General features: G+C 43.7%; 1 protein-coding gene across 2 annotated transcripts in view; it reads left to right on the top strand.

Annotated features, from left to right (window-relative positions):
* LOC144767531 (galactoside alpha-(1,2)-fucosyltransferase 2-like) overlaps positions 1 to 22,514 on the top strand; it is a 313,249-nt gene that overhangs the window by 199,724 nt on the left and 91,011 nt on the right. The window contains exon 2 of one of the 2 annotated variants that reach the window (XM_078650952.1): positions 11,635 to 11,750. The exons of the other annotated variant lie outside the window; for it this stretch is intronic. The gene's annotated coding sequence lies outside the window, so the exon portion shown is untranslated. The remainder of the gene's footprint in view (positions 1 to 11,634; positions 11,751 to 22,514) is intronic. 2 annotated transcript variants of the gene reach the window in all.

The following is a 22,514-nucleotide window of genomic DNA, read 5'->3' on the forward strand; positions in this document are numbered from 1 at the left end:
GAGAAAAGAATGTATCAATAATGCAAGCTGGTAGGCAGTTTAAAGAAAATGAAGAAGATAAAGCAATTGAGGTGTCAAATAGGCAACGTTGCATGGCCATAGATAAATGTTATCCGGCCTTGCCGTCTTCTCCTCCGAAAGCGATTGAAGATCTTGAGAAAGATTCTTTGATCTCTCATTTAGTGAGATTGCCACCTCCTTATGTGCAGGGTGCTACTGCGCCTCCATTACCACCGGTTGTTCCACCCTTTGTTGTTCAACCTCCTGCTGTTTTTCAGCCACCTGGTGCTCCACAGATGGTTTTACCTTCTCCTGTGCAACCCGCTCTAGGGTCGCCATCTTTGCTACCAGCTTTGCCTCAAACTCCTTTGCCTTTTACTTCTGTTTCTTCGACTCCGACTGTTCTTATGCCTACACCTTCTTTGCCTCAGAATACTTGTTCTCCTGTTCTTATGTCTGCTTCTTCTCCTTCTGCTCGAAAACGAATGACCGAGACTGTTGTTAATCTGTTGTCTCCATTGTTTGGGTCATTGAATATGACCCCTGTTTCGGAACGTAAGCAGAGTCGTAGTCAGCTTCCTAGTTCCGAGGAATGGACAGTGTTGGATTTGTTGGCTCGTAGATGGATTTTGAATGCTTCAAGGTATAATTTGCCAGCGGTTATGGATGTTTTCTTTCAGTGGGAACCGCCTAAGCAAAGGTATGTTTTCGATGTGATGTGTACTTTCCTGCGTCAGGAATGGGAAGATAATGAGTTGGGTCCAATTCCGCAGGATGTGCTTGATGTTCAGTCAGATTTTGCTAAAGGGATAATAGTGGACACTGATGTTACAGATGCTGTAAAGACGATATTGGCTTTTAGATCTAGACTTCCGTCTCAGACGTTGTATGAACCTGATCCCTCTGTTAGGAGGAAAGTGAGACAGTGTCCAATGAGAGAGGTTCCTCCACTTTGGAAAGAACGAGACGCAACTGCTAATCCGCCTGTTTTGCCTCATTTTCAGCGAATATGGGTACATGTCCCTTGGAAGAGAACAGAGGTCTTGGCTCTTAAGCAGACCTTACCTGATCCTCGTAAGAATCCTGCTGGTTACTACAAATAATTGTCTCAGACAGTAGATGCGTGTATAATGAATTTAGCCGACGTTGACATGTTGATGGGTAATGTAGTTCCGCAACCTTTGTGGGCGAAGATTCGTCATGAGAATCATGTAGCTGAGTTAGGAGATACTTGGGCGCATATTGTTGCTGCAGATGGTCGACAAGTAGGAGGTGCTAAACCTGAACCCTTAGTTGCAGAATTACCTGGTAGAATTATTACTTTGATGAAGACGATGATGCCTGCTTTACGAGTGAATTGGGATAAGTTAGCAGCATGCAAGCAGAAGAAAGATGAGAGTGTGTCTGACTTCTTCACTAGGTTTGAAGAGACGTTCATTGATCATAGTGGTCAGGATATGAGTACGGAAGGTGGTCAAAGGTTGTTCGTGGATAAATTTGTCTTTAATTTGCTTCAGGAACTTTCTAATAAGTTGAAGGACTCTGAGAGTTCATGGGCCGTTTCTTTGTCGGCCCAGATATTGGCTACTGCTCAATATTGCGAGAATAGGGATAAAGATGAGAAGGATAAAGTAGAGAAGAAAACGAAAGATTTAAAGACGAAAGTTCTTTTGCAGCAAGCTTATCCGCCTCGTCAGAATCAGCCTCAGTTTCAGCAACCTCCACAATTTCAGAGATTGTTACAGAAGCCTGAGCCTTATGTTCAGGGTTATTTCCTGGCCCAAATCAGTGTGCTTACTGTAGAGAGGAAGGTCATTTCAAGAATAATTGTCCGACTTTGTTACAGCGTGCGAATGGTGCACCTGGTCAGAGAGGTCGTGGTGGTTTTCAGCAAGCGCCTAGAGGAAGAGGTCGTGGTGTGATCCCCCAGAATGAGCGTTCCTCTTCCCTACAGAATTCTGCGAATTATTTTGACAGACAGAGTGTTCCGAGTGGTCAGTCTCCTCAGTACTATGTTGAGGATTACTATGTTGAAGGTGAGAGTGTTGGTTATAATGATAACTAGGACAGCCATGGACAAAGTAAGGGAGTAGTGTCAGTTCTGGTAGCTCAGAGTGGACCGAATGTTGAAGTGATTACATCAGGTGTAGTAGAACCTTTTCTTTTGGATACTGATGCGACAAAGAGTTCTATTATGCATTCTAAACTCCCTGGCGCACATTTGTCTGGCTTGACCAATGTTTCCGTAGGATTTTCAGGCGCCCAAGTTCGTAATCCGGTTTCTAGTCCTTTGTCCCTTTCTATTGGCCCTTGTGAATTGGAAGCTCCACTTATTCTAACGACTGGTTGTGGTGAGAATTTGTTAGGATTGGACTTGCTGAAAAGATTGTATGCGACATTGCATTGTTCTCCTTCGGGAGTACAACTTACTCTTGGTAAGAAAGTGATTTCTCCAATGTATTTGTCTAAAGATTGTTTGCCACTGGAATTACGTTCGCTTCCTGAAACGCTTTGGGCTACAGGTCCAAATGATGTTGGTCTTTTGCAGATTCCACCGTATGTTGCTACGCTAAAGTCGAATGTTAAGTTGCCTCGTATACCACAATACAAGATCTCGAGTGATGGTGAGAGAGCTCTTTTAGCGATTGTCTATGATCTGGTTGAGAAGGGTGTGGTTGAGGAAACGAGAGGTAACGTGTGCAATAGCCCGGTTTTGCCTGTTCTTAAGCGTACAGATGCTTCTCAGCCACCTGTGTACCGGTTTGTGATCGACCTTCGAGAGGTCAACAAGATTGTCGTGCCACAATTTCCCGTGGTTCCTGATATTACTGCATTATTGACTCTGATTCCTGCTTCGGCAGTTTGTTTTTCTGTCATCGACTTGAAAAATGCTTTCTTCAGTATTCCTATTGCTGAGGAGAGTAGGGATATTTTTGGCTTCTCATTAGGAGGACGAAGCTTCCGATTTAAGAGAGCTCCCCAAGGTTATTGTGAAAGTCCCTCAATTTATAGTCAAGCGTTGATAACTCAGCTTGACGGGTTTGTGTTACCAGTTGGTTCTACTCTTATTCAGTATGTCGATGATTTGTTGATTACTGCTGATGACGAAGAGATTTGTAAAGAGGCTACTCTTTTGTTGTTGCGATATTTGTCTGACCTTCATCATAAAGTGTGGCCTTCGAAGTTGCAATATTGCTGCCAAGAGGTAACCTACTTAGGTCATCTCTTGTCGAAGGAGGGAAGGAAATTGACCCCAGAAAGAATTCAAGCGATTGCGCAAATGAGTGTGCCATCAACACAGAGAGAAGTTCATGCCTTTTTGGGTATTACGTCATATTGTAGACAGTGGATCCCCAATTTTTCACTGTTGGCGAAACCTCTGTTAGCATTGACTCTGAAAGATACTCCGTATCCTCTTCCTTGGTCTGATGAATGCCAGAAAAGTTTTTCTGAATTACGTAACGCATTGTGTTCGGCTCCTGTGTTGGGTACTCCAGACTATAGCAAGCCTTTTACGTTGTATGTGCACGAGAGAGAAGGATGTGCGTTGTCAGTATTGACACAATCTTTTGGGGACAAGCAGCGTCCATGTGCATATTTCTCAGTAACGTTAGACCCTGTTGCTAAAGCATTGCCGAGTTGTTTGAGAGCTACAGCCGCAGCTGCCGTTTCTATTCGACAGTCTGCTGTTTTGGTATTGGATAATACGCTGATTGTGATGGTTCCGCATGCAGTGGATACTTTACTAAATAGGACTAAGACACAGCACCTTACTAGTGCACGTCTTTCCGGTTACGAGTTGACACTGTTGGCTAGCCATGTTCACATTAAAAGATGTAATGTGTTGAATCCAGCTACGTTGTTGCCGATCTCTACAGAGATGGATGCTCAAGAACAGCATGATTGCTTTCTTCGTACAGAGGAAGAAACAAAAGCTAGAGTGGATCTTAAGGACACTCCTTTTGAGAATGTTGATGGTACGCTGTGGGTTGATGGTTCGTGTTTTAAGCTTCCGAATGGAACGACTGCAGCATATGCTATCACAACTTTAAATACAGTTGTTGAGACAGCACGTATACCACAGAATTCTGCGCAAGCAGCAGAGTTGATTGCACTGACTAGAGCGTGGGTGTTGTCGGAAGGAAAGCGAGTGAATGTTTATATTGATAGTCAGTATGCGTTTGGTGTTGCGCACAGTTTTGGACGTTTGTGGAGAGAGCGTGGGTTCCTTTCTTCTCATGGAACTAAAATTCAGCATGGGCAGTTAGTGAATGAACTTTTGGAATCTCTCACTCTCCCAAAGCAGATTGCAATTGTGAAATGTAGTGCGCATAAGAAAGTTGTGGATGATGTTGGTCGAGGGAATGCGTTTGCGGATGAAGTTGCGAAGGAAACAGCGAAGGACATGATGAGCCGTATGTATGTTGCAGGACCAGCAAGATGGGTTATGGCTGGTGGAATGTGTGAAGACACGATAGAAAGTGTGAAGATGATTCAGGCTGAAGCTACAGAAAAGGAAATGAATGTTTGGAGAGAGAGTACGGGTATGTTGGATTCTACAGGTTGTTGGATTGAGTTGTCGGAACACCAGCGATGGTTGTTGCCAGATGCGTATGTGCTCCCAGTGGTTACAATGGCTCATGGATTGGCCCATATAAGTTCGAAAGGGAAATGCAAGTTGTTGGCCCCAGTTTGGCAGAATTCTGGAATCCCAAAATGTGCAGAGAACGTGGTGAAACATTGTATTATTTGTCTGAAATATAACCCTGGTAAGGGAACTCCAACTCCAGCTGGTCATTTTGCTCCTCCGACGTATCCGTTTGAGGTGATACAGTTAGACTATATTCACATGGAGAGATGCAACAATCTGAAATATGTTCTTGTGGTTGTTTGCGCCTTTTCTAGATGGATAGAGGCTTACCCCTAAAAGATAATACTGCATTGTCTACAGCCAATGTTTTGTTGGGAGAGTATTTCCCTAGGTATGGATTGCCGAGAATTGTATGGTCAGACAATGGGAGTGAATTTGTAAGTCAAATCATGAAGAAAGTATGCTCTGGATTGGGAATCAATCAGAAGTTCCACGCAGCGAATCACCCCCAGTCTGCTGGACTTGTTGAATGTTACAATGGTACGCTTAAGATGAAATTAGCTAAGGTACAAGCGAGCACTGGTCTTACATGGCCAGATGCCTTGCCGTTGGCTCTTTTGTCAACAAGGACGACTGTGCATTCTAGAGTGGGACTTAGTCCCACTCAAGAGATTGTGTTTGGTCGTCCAGCAAATGTTTGGGGAGTGCCTCGTCTGAAAGAATACAGCAGTATTGAATACCCTATGTTGGTGGATTACTTACATGACTTGACTGCTAAATTATGTGTTCTCCACCAACAGGTCTATGACAGTTTGCCGACAGCTACTACAGATCCAGGCCACATACTTGAACCTGGACAGTACGTTCTTGTGAAGAATTTTCAGCGTACCAAGAACTTGCAACCTAGATGGACCGGCCCCTATTTTATTTTGTTGGTTACTAGAACCGCTGTTAGAGTAGCAGGCAAAAAGAACTGGGTGCATGCCACCCACTGTAAAAAAGTTCCTTTGCCTTTACCATATGATCAGTGGGTAAGGGATGGTATCGCCGATTCTGATTGTGAGAAGGTCCCTAGATTCGTTCCATTTAGTGATGCTCATTTGACATGGACACGGTCTGAACGTGAGGATGATGATGTTCTACAAGCCGCTGTGCCTCCTCATCTGAAGATTGACACCACCAATCCGGATCTTCTATTCAAAGATCAGACTGTGCCTGACAAAGAACGCTACGATTTGAGACCAAGAAAGATTGTACATATGGACAAATAAATATTTTCTTTTTTATGTAGTGAATTTACACTTTGGCAGATCAAGAAACCTTTTTTTTCTTTTTCTTTTTCGAACCGCCATCCGGGTTCAGCTGTAGGGTCGCGGTATAAAAGACTTGGGATCGCAAGCCGTGTAGACACAAGGTCGACGATTCTGGTTGGTCCAAGGGCGTTCCCTAGACTGACAGGCGCATTCCTTAGCGGTAGAGAACCAACTGCCGCGAACAGCACGGTTAGAGGATGGAGTTTTTTGACGCTGCCCAGAATGTTAGGAAAATGGACTCTAAAGTCCAAATATGTATATTGGTTCGTAGCAAATGTTTTTTAATAATGTGTTTTTAATGCTTTTGAATATTGCATTAGCTTGTGTGGGTTTGGTTTTCTATGCCACACAACAGCCGGTTGTACCTACTTCCCAACCTATGTCTTTTCCTACTACTGTTTCTTTACATTCTTTTCATATTTTACCTGAACACGAGCAAATTAGAAGGTCGGAATTTGTGAATAATTCCTTTGTGCAAGTTCTCCATCAACACCAGTTAGTAGTGAACACCACTAATTGTTGGGTGTGTGGTCTTATGCCACATACTATGGATAGAGGTATTCCTTATCTGGTTCTGCCATTCAGTTACAATGGGTCCGTATGGTCATATCAGACGATGTTTATTTATGCCATCGAAGTCTATCCCCTGCGTTCCATGAGAGATAACTCAAGTAATAAAGCCTTGGTGAAGGGAATTACAGATATGAGTAGAGATATCGAAACATATAAGACTATTCCCAAGGATGAGTTACTAGCATATGTTGGTTGGAATGCAACCGGATATAGTATTAGTCTGGGTGAGAAGCAGAGACAAAAAAGGTCACCTCCGATTTGGATTGTACCCCATCGTGGAAAATTTTGTCTGCAAGGGAAAGGCAAGAATCCGAGAGCTCAGTTAGGGAAGAGTGTTTGTACTCAGACGTATGTCTTTGCGTCCCAAACTTCCCCACCGTTTTTAGCAGCTAAGGGCACGTATTTTGTCTGCTATGATAGAGCATATACATGGTTGCCCCCTGATTTTTCGGGAACATGTTATGTTGCATATTTGTTGCCTCCTACGTATACTGCTGCTGTAGATTACCACAGAACGAGAGTTGTTAGGGGTGTCTTCAGTGAGGAAGATACTACGGGACAAGAAGTGGGAGACTTTTTCAAGGGTTTCCTACCGTTTTGGGGACCTATGGCAAACAGTAGAAACATACGGCAATTAACGAGAGTGGTTGAATCCACCATAAATGAAACTGCCGGTGCCCTTAGTAATCTGACCGCTGAACTTCAAGCGGATCGCCTTATGACATTACAGAATCGAATGGTTTTGGACGTCATACTTGCGGACCGAGGTGGGGTATGTAAAGTGATCCAATCGAGTTGCTGCGTTTTCATACCAGACAATGCTCCTACAGTATACCAGGCCATTTCTAAGCTACATAAGATCTCTGAGTCTATAAATGTGGATAAAGGAGATTGGTCGTTGATTGGATGGTTTTGGGAACTGTTATCGAGCTGGGGATGGAAGATTCTGATGATCATTGGGATGATTTTAGCAATTCTTTGCTCATGTTGTCTCTGTGTACAGTGTGGCCCTGCCATGTGTTGCCTTTGTACTACTACGTGTGTGAGAAGACCTGTCTCGAGAGAAGTCCTGAGTAATAGGATGATGCTCCAGCAGCATCTTGATGATCTGATGAATATTGACATCGACTCAGACGCAGACTGAGTGATTGCCGATGTAAGGGCAAAAGGAGGGTGTGAGGTTCTGTGAATTCTGAACCCGTTTTATAAATGGCATGGTTTCGTTACGAATTTGATAATAGCAAACCGTAACTAGTGAGTTCGGCAAGTACGAGTGATCTCGTCACGCTAGACTTACAGATTCACTACGTTTGTGGAGATTTCGTTCTGAACTGTGGGTTCCATTTTATGTATGGCAGCCATTTTGTGGTTGCCCTCACATAGGCCGATGACTGTGGTTGAACTAGTCTTTTAAGGACATGTACACCTTAGCTCGAGTTCGTGCTGACTCCTGTTTGACCTGAGTGAACTGACCCTGTTGCCTGAAGCTGACCTTGTTAAACCAGTTCCTGCCCTTTATCTGATCAAGATTAAGGATCAGAGCACAGGACATTGTAAAGTTTTACTGCACACAAATATGCCTTATCCTACTCTCACCTGTTTCTACTCCTTTCTTTATGGTCTATTTATGATTGGGTTGTGGCCTTTTTTATTATGGGTTCATTCGACCTGTCTAAAGAAGAATGTTGGGTTTGACCGATGATTGATCATGGGCTGGGCAACTGAAAAGTGGGTTTTACTGTCACGCGATACCTCTGGTGTGAATACATGTGATTGGACAGTTTGTAAATGTTAGGTATTTGTCTGGAATGGCATAAAAAGGGATGACTTGCTTTGTAAAAATGAGCAGTCTCTTGAGAACTCACACCGTGATGATTTCTAGGACTTCTGTTACTGGCTGCAGCCAATAAAATTTGATCTTTGACGCCACCACGAAGAGTCCCGTGTCTCTGTATTCTAAGACAGGTGAACCCGAAGACTTTGGGCGTGCCCCTGACACCGCTGGGTTCTAAAACCCGGTTCTTCAAGATGAGGCTTAAGCTCATTTTATAAATCAATTGAAAGAAGGCATTTAAGTATTTAATGGACATTTACAAAATCAAAGTCCCGCCTATATGCAATAGAATATATTTCACACAATTCTTAGTCCTTTTTAGATTAAACAGACAAAAAAAACATTATATAAACTATGCTCTTTGCATAGGGCGACCAGATCTTGAGAACCAAATGCCAGGACATTTTGCAAAATTAGAAGAAGGACTACAACTTTACATCAATGGTGATGCGCAAAATGACAACTCTTTACCAACATAGGAACACAGAAGAAACACTAAGAAAATAAATAAAATATATTTTCTAAAACCAGCATCATACTTGTTTAATAAATTGCTTACTTATAGCAGCTGCTAACTAGCACAGCATTAGAACACCCAATCAGTGCTTCTCCCTGGTTTCAGTGAACCCCCCTCTAAAAACCAGGACAGGAGCCAAAATTGCCAAAATCTGCCGGGACAGCTGGTGAAAATACAGGACTGTCCTGGAAAATCCGCGACCCCTGGTCACCCTATCTTTACGGCATTCTATACCAATTAAAGCACTGTGGTTTGAATTCGGCTTATGAGTACTTATGCCTGTGATCCATGCTTTAGAAGGATTATTGAGGGCTGCTCTTGAAGCAAACATGTCTCTGAAATGGGAGGAAGAACAGTTCTTTGATTAAGAATTTCAGTTTTGCTCCTCAGCTTTTCGAAAATCCTAGTGAATACCTGCGGACCTCTTTTGCTCAGTCTAATATAACCATGCCAAACGTAACTTTTATTCTTTGTACTGTTTCGATTAAGAATCTTAATATTGTGTTATTTATTTGCATTATATTACGGCCATATATAGATTTTTAAAGTCAATGATTTTAAGGAATGATATTCATTCTAGTAATGATGTTTATAATTTGTTACTATCTCCTGGGTGAAATTTGCGTTACGCTGGTGTAATATTGCATATTTTGGGTGATTCTGTGTTACTTTAGTTATATGAAATTCCACAAATTTCAATATTATGCCACGTCACATAATTATGCGTCTTTCATGGTAAAACTGTGGCATGAGCGCACAGGAACAATGCAAACAACTGTTGTTCATTGTGCTTAGTATTTTTTATTTGCTTTTTTTATTTAGTTTGGAATGTGTGCCTTTGTCCAAAAGCAGACACAATTGCGCACTAAAATAGTGTACAAAAGCTGGTTTTCTATTTCCAGTAATTGTTCCAAAATTTCGTATAATTATGCAAATTACACGAATATTGCAAACCCCCAGTCTCCATCCAATGAGCAAGCCTGCAATTGTACTTCTAAATATTTAGTTTCAGGAAATTATTTGGAGCGGATATTATTTGTGGTGAACACAGGTTTTTATTGTGTTTCGTTGATCACAGTTGCGCACTATATCAGTAAAGTAAGTTTTGCGTGAGTTCGGGCACCCACTTTATCCCTATACTCGTCTCCATTGAATTGAGAATGCATCCATCTGTGTCTTGGCAGGCAATTTCCAACGGTATTGTGTCGCACCCGGGTTGTTGCCACCAATGTGGCATTCATTGCGATGACTCCTGCCATTCCCACATTAGATCTGGATTGGGATGACTGGATTTGCATAATTTGTTTGCATTAAGAAATAGTAACAAATTATCACTTCCAATTACTATACAATTCCATGCAGACACACACAGACACATGCACACAAACAAACACACACACGCTGAAGAAGTGCAAACAAATCTATATTTGGTATATAAGCGGTGAACTGTATTTAATCATCACATTATCTTGAGTAGTAAATCCAGTATATTCCATAAAATAATCAACACAGCTACCTGTCCAAGAATTAATCCATTGAAAAGAAAAGCTAAAGTGGGAAGAAAGAGTCACAAAAGATAGTCACATTGATGAAGTTCAACTAATTTGAAAGCTAAACCTTTTTTCCAAAGACATTGGCTTTCAGAAACGTAAAGAGTGCCCCCTTAAGGCTGTAAGAGTCCATTTCAGCTGGAGGCTTGGGTGTGGAGAGCGAGATCAATAGCTACAGGGATGGAATAATCGTACTTAGGAATTGAGCAAATGCATCATTGATACAACAGGTTTATTTTGAGTTGTTTGTCTTGTAGGCCAGCACCTCCCCCAAAAGCATCAGCTCACCATGCAGGAAAAGAGCTTAGGGAATATAATAGAAAGAAAACCGATCCCCCCCTTGTGAACCACAGAGATTTTCTGTTGGAATAGAGGCAGTGAATAGTAGAGGGGACACTTGGATGTCCATCAGCCTGACCTGTAATCGGGGCCTTGGAAGGAATCTGACATTTTCTTGTATGAGTGGATGTAGCTCCATTTAATTTGTTTTGGTGCCATCATTTCACTCCATTAATGTATAAGCGCAAACAAGTATTGTAGGTAGACCATTTTCCACTTTGGCACCTTTGATTGCAGGAGATTCCTCGTGGCCAAGACAAAAGCCACCATTTTCTCTCTCACGGCCAGGGGTCAGCATGTTGACTACATTGTTCGTGGTGCAGCCTGGGTGCATAATTCTCCATTAGGTTTCCTACACCTGGAATAATTGCTCTACCTTAGTGAACCTCACTTCATCTGAAGGGATCTGTTAAGGGGACAGCTGCCCATTTGTGAATCAGTTACCATACCATCTCCTCTGAGGTGTCAGTAACATATCAATAGTGAAATGATTCATGCCATACTGAATTGCCATTAGGAGGAGATGCTGCTTTCACACACCTTCCTAAGTGCGATTTGGTATGGGTCAATAAATCCAAATTGCAATTCAAAAAGACTTTTCCAATTCACAAAATGGCTTTTTGCATCTGGCCCTTACTCCTTTATCATCTTCTACGGAGCCATCATGTGTGCAGTGCAGACGTTTACTCTTGCACCAGAGTACACTTCCTTTTCATTCTTTACCGGGTGAGATGATCACGAAATGACCTGAATGGAAGAAATACTTTTTAACCTATTCATTTAAAAGTATAGAAGGTAGCATTGCACCCATTGGAAAGATAGAAATCCTCCATGCACTAGTTAGGGCCATAAAGTGTAAAGTGTATAGTAAAACTGAGAAAAACACAGATCTGAAGCAGAAACTTTTTTTTTTTCAGAAATGCCTCGGATGATTTGGACACCAACTTCAACACAACAGTATGCATAGTCAGAGACAGGATTACGGTTTGACAAAGTAAACAATGCGCTTCAGAGAACACTGATCTCAGTTTGTGTGAGTATTAAAGAAGTTGACTATCAAATGCTGTTTTGGAAGTTTACATGATGAATTTATATGCGGCACTCAGGCGCTGGTGGTGGTAACCACACCAAACCGAAGCGAGAATAGTGAAAAGCAGCCATATGAACTGAGCATCGACATGTACAGCCACACATTGCACTGGATCTGTGAACTCACAAACACAATTAACGTTCACAGGTTAAACAAGGAGTCCATTGGAATGTTGCTACGAGGTGACCATGATAAACCCAGAGCCATCGCTGTCAATGCTGAACGCGGGTGAGATCACCCTCCATGGTCCAAGAGTGTATGAATGTAAGTGTGAGCTACTTTGTATGTGTGCTGTATGTACTGAACCTAAGTTATAGGTTCATAATTTATAAATGTCTGCATTTCTCAAAATTCTTTCTGCAAGTGTCTCTTCTGCGCCAAGATCCCTTCATATACACCATTAGCCCATTGTCAGAACTCTAATGAATTGGATTTGTTGGGTGCAAACCATAATGTATCAGAGGGCCTCTCTCAGATGAGCAGCAATAATGGTGTAAAGGCTGTAGAAGATTTTTCCAGCCTGGATTGCTACAGGTCTCTCTCCGTGTGTCTAGGGTCACACAGATAGCTGAAAAGCCCTGTACTACCCTGATCCATTGGAGTATGACCGGTTCTCTTCCAGTCCAGGTCACACACAGCCTGTTCCTCAGGTCTTGTGAAACCTGCAAAGTGGCCATGCGCCGAACTTGGCCGACAAGTGCTTGATATCGCAGGGCTAGATTGGACCCGGTTGTTGGTCCCGGTGTGACCCGGGCCCTCTCCACCACTGGCAGGCCGAGGCAGTCCTGGTGAACTTCAAAGGAGCGCTGTTGGATTCTCAGCAGTAACTCCGCATTGGGGTACACAGAGGCTCGATGTGCCTAGAAACCCCTCAGGATCAAAGCTGCGCCCTCGCTGGTACTCATACGTACCTAACCCGAGCCTGCCAACCCACTGCCCTGCTGTCCATCAGAGTACCAGTATTCTCCCTGGCTAAGGACAAGCTCTGGTACTGAAGGGTAGATCATTCAGAACTGCTGTAGTGTAGTTCCTATTATCCCAATAGGCTCTGCGCATTGGAATAATACCTTCAATAGTATAGGCCTAGACCAGACGTTAACTAGGTCTTCTATTGTCGATATTAGACTTAAAGTTTTGGGTTTGCCAGCTAGCTCAGAGTTCACTAGAAACTTTCTCGAATAGGCAAGGAGGAGTTGAACCTCCCTGGATAGACAAGAAGGGATTTAGTTTCTGACAACCATAGAACATGACAACTTTGCTCTCCTCTAATCAAGAGTGTATCTCTAGAGTCGTGTGAAAACAAAAGACAACTTATTTTACTCAGTCAGTACGTGCATTCTTAGTCTCACCAGATTGTAGAGAAAAGGAAGAGACGGGCGTGTTCAATAAAAGATGGTATTTATTGATCAGTCTCTTTTCTCATACAAGAGAAATGGATCGATATTATCGCAATACTTATGGTTAAGTAAAGTGCATACAATAAAAGCAGAAGTATAAAATAATACTGTAAAAACATTTATATGGTTTCTAAGCCATAAGGTGGTTTAAAATTGATAAAATAGATACATACACATATATATATTTGACTAATCGTACTCAACTGGTGTTTCTACCTACGCCTACCCCAGTGTACCTGACCTAAGCCTAATATGTGGGCGGGAATAGAAAGTAGCAGTTTAAGTTAAGTTTGTTTTGCCAAGTGACTGACTCAAGAAGTCTCTGCAAGGGGTTATTCAGTTCTGTACCTGGAATCTAGGATGAATGAGGGATGGTATCTCTCGTCTCTGGTCTCGATATTCCAGGCTGCCTGCGAGGGCTACCGGAAGCGCCGGAGCTGGATTTCTCGGCAGGAAAAAGCAGCGTCTCGTTCTCAGCGCGTCAGGAAGGCGGGGCTGCGCCAGCGGGGTCTGCTCTGCTCTGGGCTTCGGCAAGTCTGGCTGCTCCGATCTCGTCACCACCGCGTGTGTTTGCTTAAGGCAATATCGGTAATATTTATACCTGTAAGGTGCCGAGATTGACGTAAGGATGGACATAGATACGTCAATAAGGATGTCATACGAGCTGGTTGTTAGCGCATTCTTTTGCTGAAGTTCTCGGTGAAATCAAAACAATGGCCGCAGGGTTTTTCCCAGGTTGTCATAGGTTTGATTTGTTTTGAGAACTCCGTATGCCTTATCAGGGGCTGGAGGAATATTGCTTGTCTAATTAGATGGCAAGCGTTATGACCTAATCAGATAACACGTTCCTGTGCCGTGGTGTGGCTTCTTCAGATAACGGTTTCTGCATCATGGGATGGCTGCTAGTTAACTTGTTAACCAGAACAGGGTCAGGAATAGGGGGATCGATACAGAACCTATAAGAATACATCACACTGCTTGTACTAGGTGCCGGAGTGTACCGGCGCATTTAAAGCACTGCACATAGGGCTGATGGCATAAAGGCAATGGTGTGCACAGACACAGACATGCAGGTACCAATGAACACATCTGCAAACAAGCAAGACACCCATGCACACACAGTCTCATACACATGCAAATATAGATGACAAGAGGTCAAGGAGTAAGACCTTGACCTCTGGTTTGGTTTGACTCTCTCCCCAGCAGCTCTGCTGTGCTGTTTCCGCGCATGGTGTCTGCTCCACTGCTGACCCTGCCAGCTGGCCTCAGCCCACGTCCTGCCCCTGGCTGCAGCCCTCAGCCGCCGCCTGCTGTCCCACGCTTTATTTATTTCTTTTATCGTCCATTTCTCCTGCTCCATTTAATCTTTAATTTAACTCATTCTTAAACCTTTATTTTTGCCTGTGCTTGTTCCCGCCACAGCGCCCCCTGCTGCCCTTCCCCCCAGACAGCCCCTGCTCCCGCATTCCAGCCTCTCGTCCCTCCTCCCTCCTCTTCCCCTATTTAATGGCAGCTGCAGCATGGCCGCATGCCAAATGCAAGCCCATTTGCACCCATCGCAACCCGACCACAACCAGCCCCAGGGACCCTGGATCTCCCACCACACACCCCTACGACCCTACCACCCTCCTCGCACTCAACACTGGAAAAAACAACAACTGCCAACAAGCTGCACCAAACACGACCCATGGCTAGTTCTTCTGCCATCACTGCCACCAGACCTTCACCACCACACCGGCAGCCAACACCGCCGATGCCCTAAGATGCATCCTCCTCAACATGCACTCCATGCACAGACAGGCCGTGGATAGCTGGAACCTCCTGGACTCACTCTCACCCGATGTCACCTTCTTCAAGGAAACCTGGTCCAACGCGTCCTCCACCCCTGACATTGCCATCACCATCCTGGACAGATACAAGATACAGAGAAAGACCACCCCAACCACCCGGGAGGAGGCCTCGCCATCGCACACATAAACTCCCTCCGCCTCATCACCTCCAGCGAAACCTTCCCCGCTGCACGTCTACGTCCAGACCAACCCCAACTCCACACTCTGTAGCACCCATGCCTACAGACCTCCTGGCCCCCAAACCCTCTTCACCGACACCATCACTGACCTCATTGCACCCCACGCCATCGCCACCAAGGACTACATACTCATTGGAGACATAAACCTCTCGCAAACATCGGACTAAAACAACTCATCACCACACCGACCCACAAGGCAGGACACACCCTCGACCTCATCTTCAGCGGTAGAAACAGCATCCACTTCAGCCACACCGTGCAACCCCCAGGGACCAACCACCACTGCGTACACTTCCTCGTCGACAAACCCAAGCCACCCAAACCTGCTCCGCATCCCCCGTGAAGGAACTGGAGCAAAGTCACAGAGGAGCAACTTAACTCCACCCTCAACCTCAACACCCCCATCACTGTAACCAACGCAAACCGCGCAGCCAGAGAGTTCCACACCTGGGTCTCCAACTGCACAGACAAGCTCGCCCGCTATGCAACCCCGACAAACAGCACCCTAGAAAAGCTGCCTAGTTCACCACCGAACTCCAAAAAGCCAGGCATACCTGCAGACACCTGGAGAAACAACAAGACACAGGAAAAGTACACCACCTACAAGAACGCCATGACGGACTACCACCAATGCATCAGAACCACCAAAAGGACTTTCATCCACAACAAAATCCTCTTCCACTCCAGCAACTCCAAGGAACTCTTCAGCATCATCCAGGAATTCACTAAGCCCCGCAGCGAAGCCACGGACATCACCCCCTCCCAGGACCTCCGCGACAAGCTCTGATCTTACTTTCACCTGAAGATCAAAAACCTCTACGACTACTTCAACAACCTCACACCTGACTCAGCAGCCACCCCACCCTCTGGCATCGCTGGCCAGCCCACCATCTCCTCCTGGACTCCGGTCACGACCGAAGAGACTGCATCAACCATGAAAAGCATCCAATTAGGGGCTCCCACTGACCCCTGCCCACCACACATCTACCACAGAGCTGCCACCGTCATCGTACCTGAACTACAATGCACCATCAGCACAACATTAGAGACCGGCACCTTCCCCGATGATTGGAAACGTGCAGAAGTCGGGCTTCTGCTCAAGAAGCCCTCAGCAGACCCTACGGACCTCAAGAACTATGGCCCATCTCGCGCCTCCCATTCGAGGCGAAAATCGCTGAGAAAATCGCCAACGCAGAACTAACAAGGTTCATCAAAGACAACGCCATCCTCGACCCTTCTCAATCCGGATTCCGCAGCAACCACAGCACTGAGACCGCCCTACTCGCCACCAGAGATGACATCTGCACCCTCCTCGACCAAGGCACACCGCAGCCCTGATCCTACTCGACCTGTCAACAGCATTCAACACTGTCTCACACCGCACACTTGCAGCCAGACTACACGATGCTGGCATACTTGGAACCGCCCTCGACTGGATCCAATTGTTCCTTAACGGCAGAAGCCAAAGGGTCAGACTTCCACCCTTCCTTTCCGAACCCACGGAAATCAACTGCAGAGTCCCACAAGGATCATCGCTCAGCCCAACCCTCTTCAACATCTACATGGCCCCCCTCGCTGCCATCCTCCGACAGCATGGCCTCAGCATACTATTCAACACCGACGACACCCAGCTCATCCTCTCCCTCACGAAGGACCCACCACCACCAGACTCATCTTTCAGAAAATAATGCAAGGCGTCGCAGCCTGGATGAGAAACAGCTGCCTTAAGCTTAACTCAGAGAAGACTCAAGTCCTAATCCTCGGAACTACCCCATGGGCATGGAACAACACCTTGTGGCCCACCACCTTGGGCACCCTCTGACCCCCACAGACCATGCCAGAAACCTCAGCTTGGTTCTCACCTCCTCCCTCTCCATGAACCGACAGGTCAACGCCGTTGCTTCCAGCTGCTTCAACACCCTCCGCATCCTCTGTAAGACTTTCAAATGGATCCCCCCCAAGTCAAGGAAGACAGTCACCCACATACACATCAACAGCAGGCTGGACTACGGAAATACAACCCACGCCGGTATAAACAAGTCCCTTCTCCGCAAGCTCCAGACGATACAGAACTCCACCGCCAGACTCGTACTCGGCATCCGCGACACGAGCACATCAGCCAACACCTGCGGAAGCTCCACTGGCTCCCCATCGAGAAGAGAGTCACTTTCACGATACTCACCCATGCCTACAAATGCCTACACAACACCGTACGCAATACCACAAGGACAGAATCACCCTCCACATACCCTAGAAACCTCTGATCCGCCAACCTCAACCTTGCCGAAACCCCACATAACCACAGAGCCAAAGCAGGGGGAAGATTCTTCTCCCACATCACATTCAAGACCTGGAAAAAGCTCCTGCTCAACATCGGGCGCGCCCCCTCCCAAACACCTTCAGGAAGGCTCTCAAGACTTGACACTTCGGCTGAACGGAACTGCTTACCGCCCCACCTCAGCTCCTTGACACCCTCACTGGTAATTAGCGCATTTACTATCCATGATTGATTGATTCATTGATTGAGCCTCAGAATGTCCCAATGGACCATGAATGCCTTGATGATCATTATGGTCAAGCTATAAGCACACTGGCAGGGTCAGGTGTTAGTGACACAGCAGTCAGTACCTGCAGTGATCACATAAATCAGATATCTTACTCAAATTAATCAGGAAGAAAATCACCAAATACATTCAACAAAGGAACCTTCACTCCGGATTGGCACCTCGCCTCAAAATCCCACCATACTAGAGAAAAAACATAGGTGGCACATCTTTCTCTTTCCAAGAAGCCATACTATGGAATTCATTACCCCCAAAAATAAGATCCACAGATAACTATCTTATTTTCTGGAGACTACTCAAGAGGTGCCTCTTTCCTACATAACCACAATACTCAAACACATATTTACACCATATCCATGGATAGATAAACATTTATTTTGATTATATGTATCTAGATAGATGTATTTCTTGATATAAATATGCACCTATGTATCTATTTCATTACTTTACTGCTACTGTAAAAAAAAACCTTGTCTCTCTGATGCACTACCGTATATATATTTCACCCTATTCCTCTCTAAAGATATCATCTACCTCTAATCTCTGACTCATTCCAAACCTCATTCTTCTATTAGGATCTCCAAAACAACCCTTCTAAATTCTTCCCTCACCTATCCCTCCTTTGACTCATCCTAAAGCTCATTTTACTACTAGGATCTCCTTAATCCTTTTCTAGAGATTCTTCCCTCCATCTCTGTTATACTCATCCCAAACCTCATCTTACTACTATGATCGCCCAATTAACCCTTTCTAGACTCTTCCCTCTTCCATCCTCAATTCCTCCCATTATCCTTTTAAATCCAACTAACAGAGTCAAATGTCCATCACTCAAATTAACTCAAATTTCACTATACTAATCCTTTTTGGCTTCCTAAGTAGCGTGCTACTTGCAGAAAAGTGCTTTGACACCTCATCAGGGATAGTAAGCCCTATAAAAATATAATTACAATACAATACAATATGAAAAATGCCCACTCTGCATACCAACAATTCTAGTGTGCAAATTAGGCTTTGGGTTAATGGTTGCTCTTCGTTAAAGATGGTTATATATATTATGTAAGTTGGAATTGTCCAGAAGATGTGCTAAAGCAGATGGAGCAGTGCTAAAGGAATGGTGGTGGTAAGCAAAATACACTTGAATACATTCTTCTGGGACAAGAATGTGAGCAATAACAAATAAAAGATGCTGGTGCTTGGTGGGAAACAAGACTCGTACGAACAAGAGACAAAATTCAGGAAGGAACAGAGGTAATCACTTCGATGTTCTAAGCAGCCATGGCCTGTCTGTATGTGCATAAGGTTCACACCCCCCACCCTTTTCTCAACAAGAATAGTGTCTGCCAGGTTAAGATCAGGCAGCCAGGAGCTAGACATGTGCTAAATGCACAGGCACCTGGCTACCTGTGCTGAATTTTCCAGGATGAGGATTTCACAGTAGTGTGGGTGTGACCTTCTCAGGTTGGCAAAAAATGTCTTGTGGTCCTCCATGGTGAGGAGGAGTGTCATTGATAGACTCTGATCTAGGTGCTTCAGTTTTCAGCCCTGAAGTGCCCAGGTCCAAGTGTCAATCAGTGACACCTCGTCACAAAGTGGGGTAGAGCGAGTAGTCTCACTGACATCACCTCACTCTGTGATGAGTGAGGTAAGGCAGCAGTCTTAACCCTCCAGGGAGCACTGAGGCTTCCCTCCCAAAGAACTTCAATGAAGTTAAGTTTTATATTTTTTATGTTTGGTGCGTGTGCAAGTATGTATGAATTAATCTATTTCTGTAAATTTGTCAGTGTTGTGAATGGGTGCGTGTGTGTGCATGTGTGAATGCATGGGTCAATTGAGTGTGCATTTGTGTGTGGCCCCCACACCCTCCCTGCTAGAAATTACTGCCACTACTGACTATAAGTGCGGTGATGGTGAGCATCTGGCAAATAGCTGAGTTACTCAGCCATTAAGCAACATTGTTTGAGTCGTGGTATTGTGGATCCTTTTACTATAGTGGGACAGAAAAGAGGCGTGAACGTGACAGCTAAATGTATTACAGATAAAAATTTGATCACAATTACATCTTCTAATAGTTAGAACTCCTAACTTTACTACTCCTAAACTGAGAAAAATCCTAACTTTACAACTTTAGGTATTCACAGAAGGCATTTAGGAGTCCTAAAGTTAGGAGTCCTAACTTTACTACTACTAAACTGAGAAAAATCCTAATTTTAAGACTTTCGGTATTCACAGAAGGCATTTAGGAGTCCTAATGTTAGGAGTCCTAACTTCTGTGATTACCAAAATGAGTAAGTGTCTTCTGTTAATACCAAAATGAGTAAGTGTCTTCAGTGAATACCAAAATAGTAGTAAGTTTAGGATTTTGTCTTAAGTTAGTTCTGTGAATCAAGCCCATAATTTATTATTAGGGCTGCTCAAAAACCCATAACTAATCCTTGAAGAGTTTCTGAGCAGTCCTAATAATTTTAACTGTGTTAGGAGTGTAACAAACTTCTCTCACATAGTGAGGTTGAAAGATTTCACTTACAGAGCTGTCAATCTTTTCAGCAGAATGGCTTTGATGGAGCAAAAGATAATGAATAGGATGAAAATCAAGTTGTGTTGGTGGAGAGCTAACAGTGAATACAATTTACCAGGAGGAATGGAAGTAAAATTATTGGCATGATAAGAAACTTAGGGCCAAGTGTACTAAATGGCTTAACAAATCGCTATTTCAAAATCACAATTCCTAATGTTTTACAGTGTTAAATGTAATTTAGCGATTCCTACTGGGTTACAAATCGACCTACCTCATGCATATTAATTAGGTAGGTCACATTTTGCGACCCGCTAGGAGTCCTAGCCATCACAGCATTGGTGTCCTGCTAGAGTCAGCAGACCACCAAGTCTGCTATTGCTTTTGAATAAAGTAGACTTTTTTTTAATGCAGCCTGTTTCCCATAAAGGAAATGGGGCCTCCTTTAGAATGAAAAGTTTCTTTTTGTTTTTTTTGCTTGTTTAACATGGGAATAGTGCCTCCTCTTAAGCCACTGTTTTTCACTCACAAAGGGGAAGGGGTTACAACTACATGTTTGTAGTCCTTAAATTAGTAAAGTTTTGCAAACAGAATGTGATACCTAACAAACCGATTTGGTATTTGTACAGGACTCCCTAAACACGCCCTTTCCAAATACCAAATCGGATTTGTACTGAAATCACAAATTCTGATTCAGTAACAAGTTACCAAATCTCAATTTGGTGTTTGTACATTTATAAAAGCCTTTTTGCGGTCATACAAAGCCCGATTCTGAGGATTGGGCTGTTTATGACCTCAAAAATGCTTTGTACATCTGGCCCTTAGTGATGTAAACAAAAGTTTGTGTGAATGGTTAGATAAGGAAGGAGAGTGTGAAAGGTGTATGGGAGGTCAGCAATGAGTTAATAGAGGAAGAAGAGTTATTGTTTGGAAATGGGAAGGTTGTCCCGCCTGTGAAGCTAAGAGGAAATGCTTTAAAACCTGCCACAAACGTCATTTAGGTATCGTAAAATGTAAGAATTGTGTAGTAGATGTTGAAGTTGAGTATTTCTGTGGAGAGGGTGTGGAATGTGGAACCATGTATTCCTCAGAGGTCCGTTGTGCTCTTTGAGGTGTACGAATATGCTCTGGGAAGTTGATATTACTGGTCCAATACCAGATGCAAAGGGGAAGTTAAGTATGTGATTGGGACGTTGCTTGCAGTCCCAAAAACACTGCCAATTCTAAGTGCCATGAGACGATCAAATCGAAATTGCACCACTTCTTTTGTGAATTTAGTGATGGCAAAACCCAGAGGCGTTCTGGTTAGAGCTTGCATGTCAGATTGTTTAGCATTAGATAATATGAACAAGATACCTTGACTGATGTATATAAAATTAGGTTTATACAAATGCTCAAACTCCTACTCATCTTCCACCGAATGCTAAAATGATTGTGAAAACCAAGCATGTCAACCAACCACTCTGTGGAGGAAAGGTTACAAGGCTCCCTGGATATGAAAACAATTGAACATTACTTGCAAATCTCTACAAGTCGCATTAATTGAACCATATCTGGGATGGACAGAAAATGCAACTCACTGGCTCCTCTTAACATATTTTAGACTTAACTTAAATATTTTTAAAGTGGCTTTCCTGGTAAAAAGCTCTTAGCAGTAGGAATTACCCCCATGTCAGTGTGATAATGCCACCAAACAAAGCACATGTCCTTCTATCTTATTCTACCCGCTTTAATATGGTCTAAAAAGGACCTTTTTGATTCCTTTGTTATGCCAGGAAGAGATCAGGAATTATCGGCCTACAATGAAATTTCTGCCGTAACTTATTAGGAGAGATACATTCCAGGCAGTGCTAAATTTGATTAGGAATGCGCTTCGGATTAGAAATTTTTATGAGCTTGTAAACTTTAATTGGGGCATGTTTTAAATGAGATTTACCTTTGCCTGAATTTTAGTAATATTTATTCAATATCATTTTGTGTTTACTGTTGATTGGTATTCTTATACTGAATTTTATTTATGTTTTGTGGCACGTCCTTTTAATGGCATTTTGCCGAAATAAAGATGCAATGATGATGAAGAAGTATGTGATCGTCATAAAACACTGGTTTTCCAAGTGGCTGGAGATTACAATTATGAAGATGGCGAATGCAGACAGTGTTTTAGTAATCTTGGATAAAGGTTTCTAGAGAGAAGGATCACCAAAA

Source organism: Lissotriton helveticus, chromosome 7, assembly GCF_964261635.1.
Source record: "Lissotriton helveticus chromosome 7, aLisHel1.1, whole genome shotgun sequence".
NCBI lineage: Eukaryota > Metazoa > Chordata > Amphibia > Caudata > Salamandridae > Lissotriton > Lissotriton helveticus.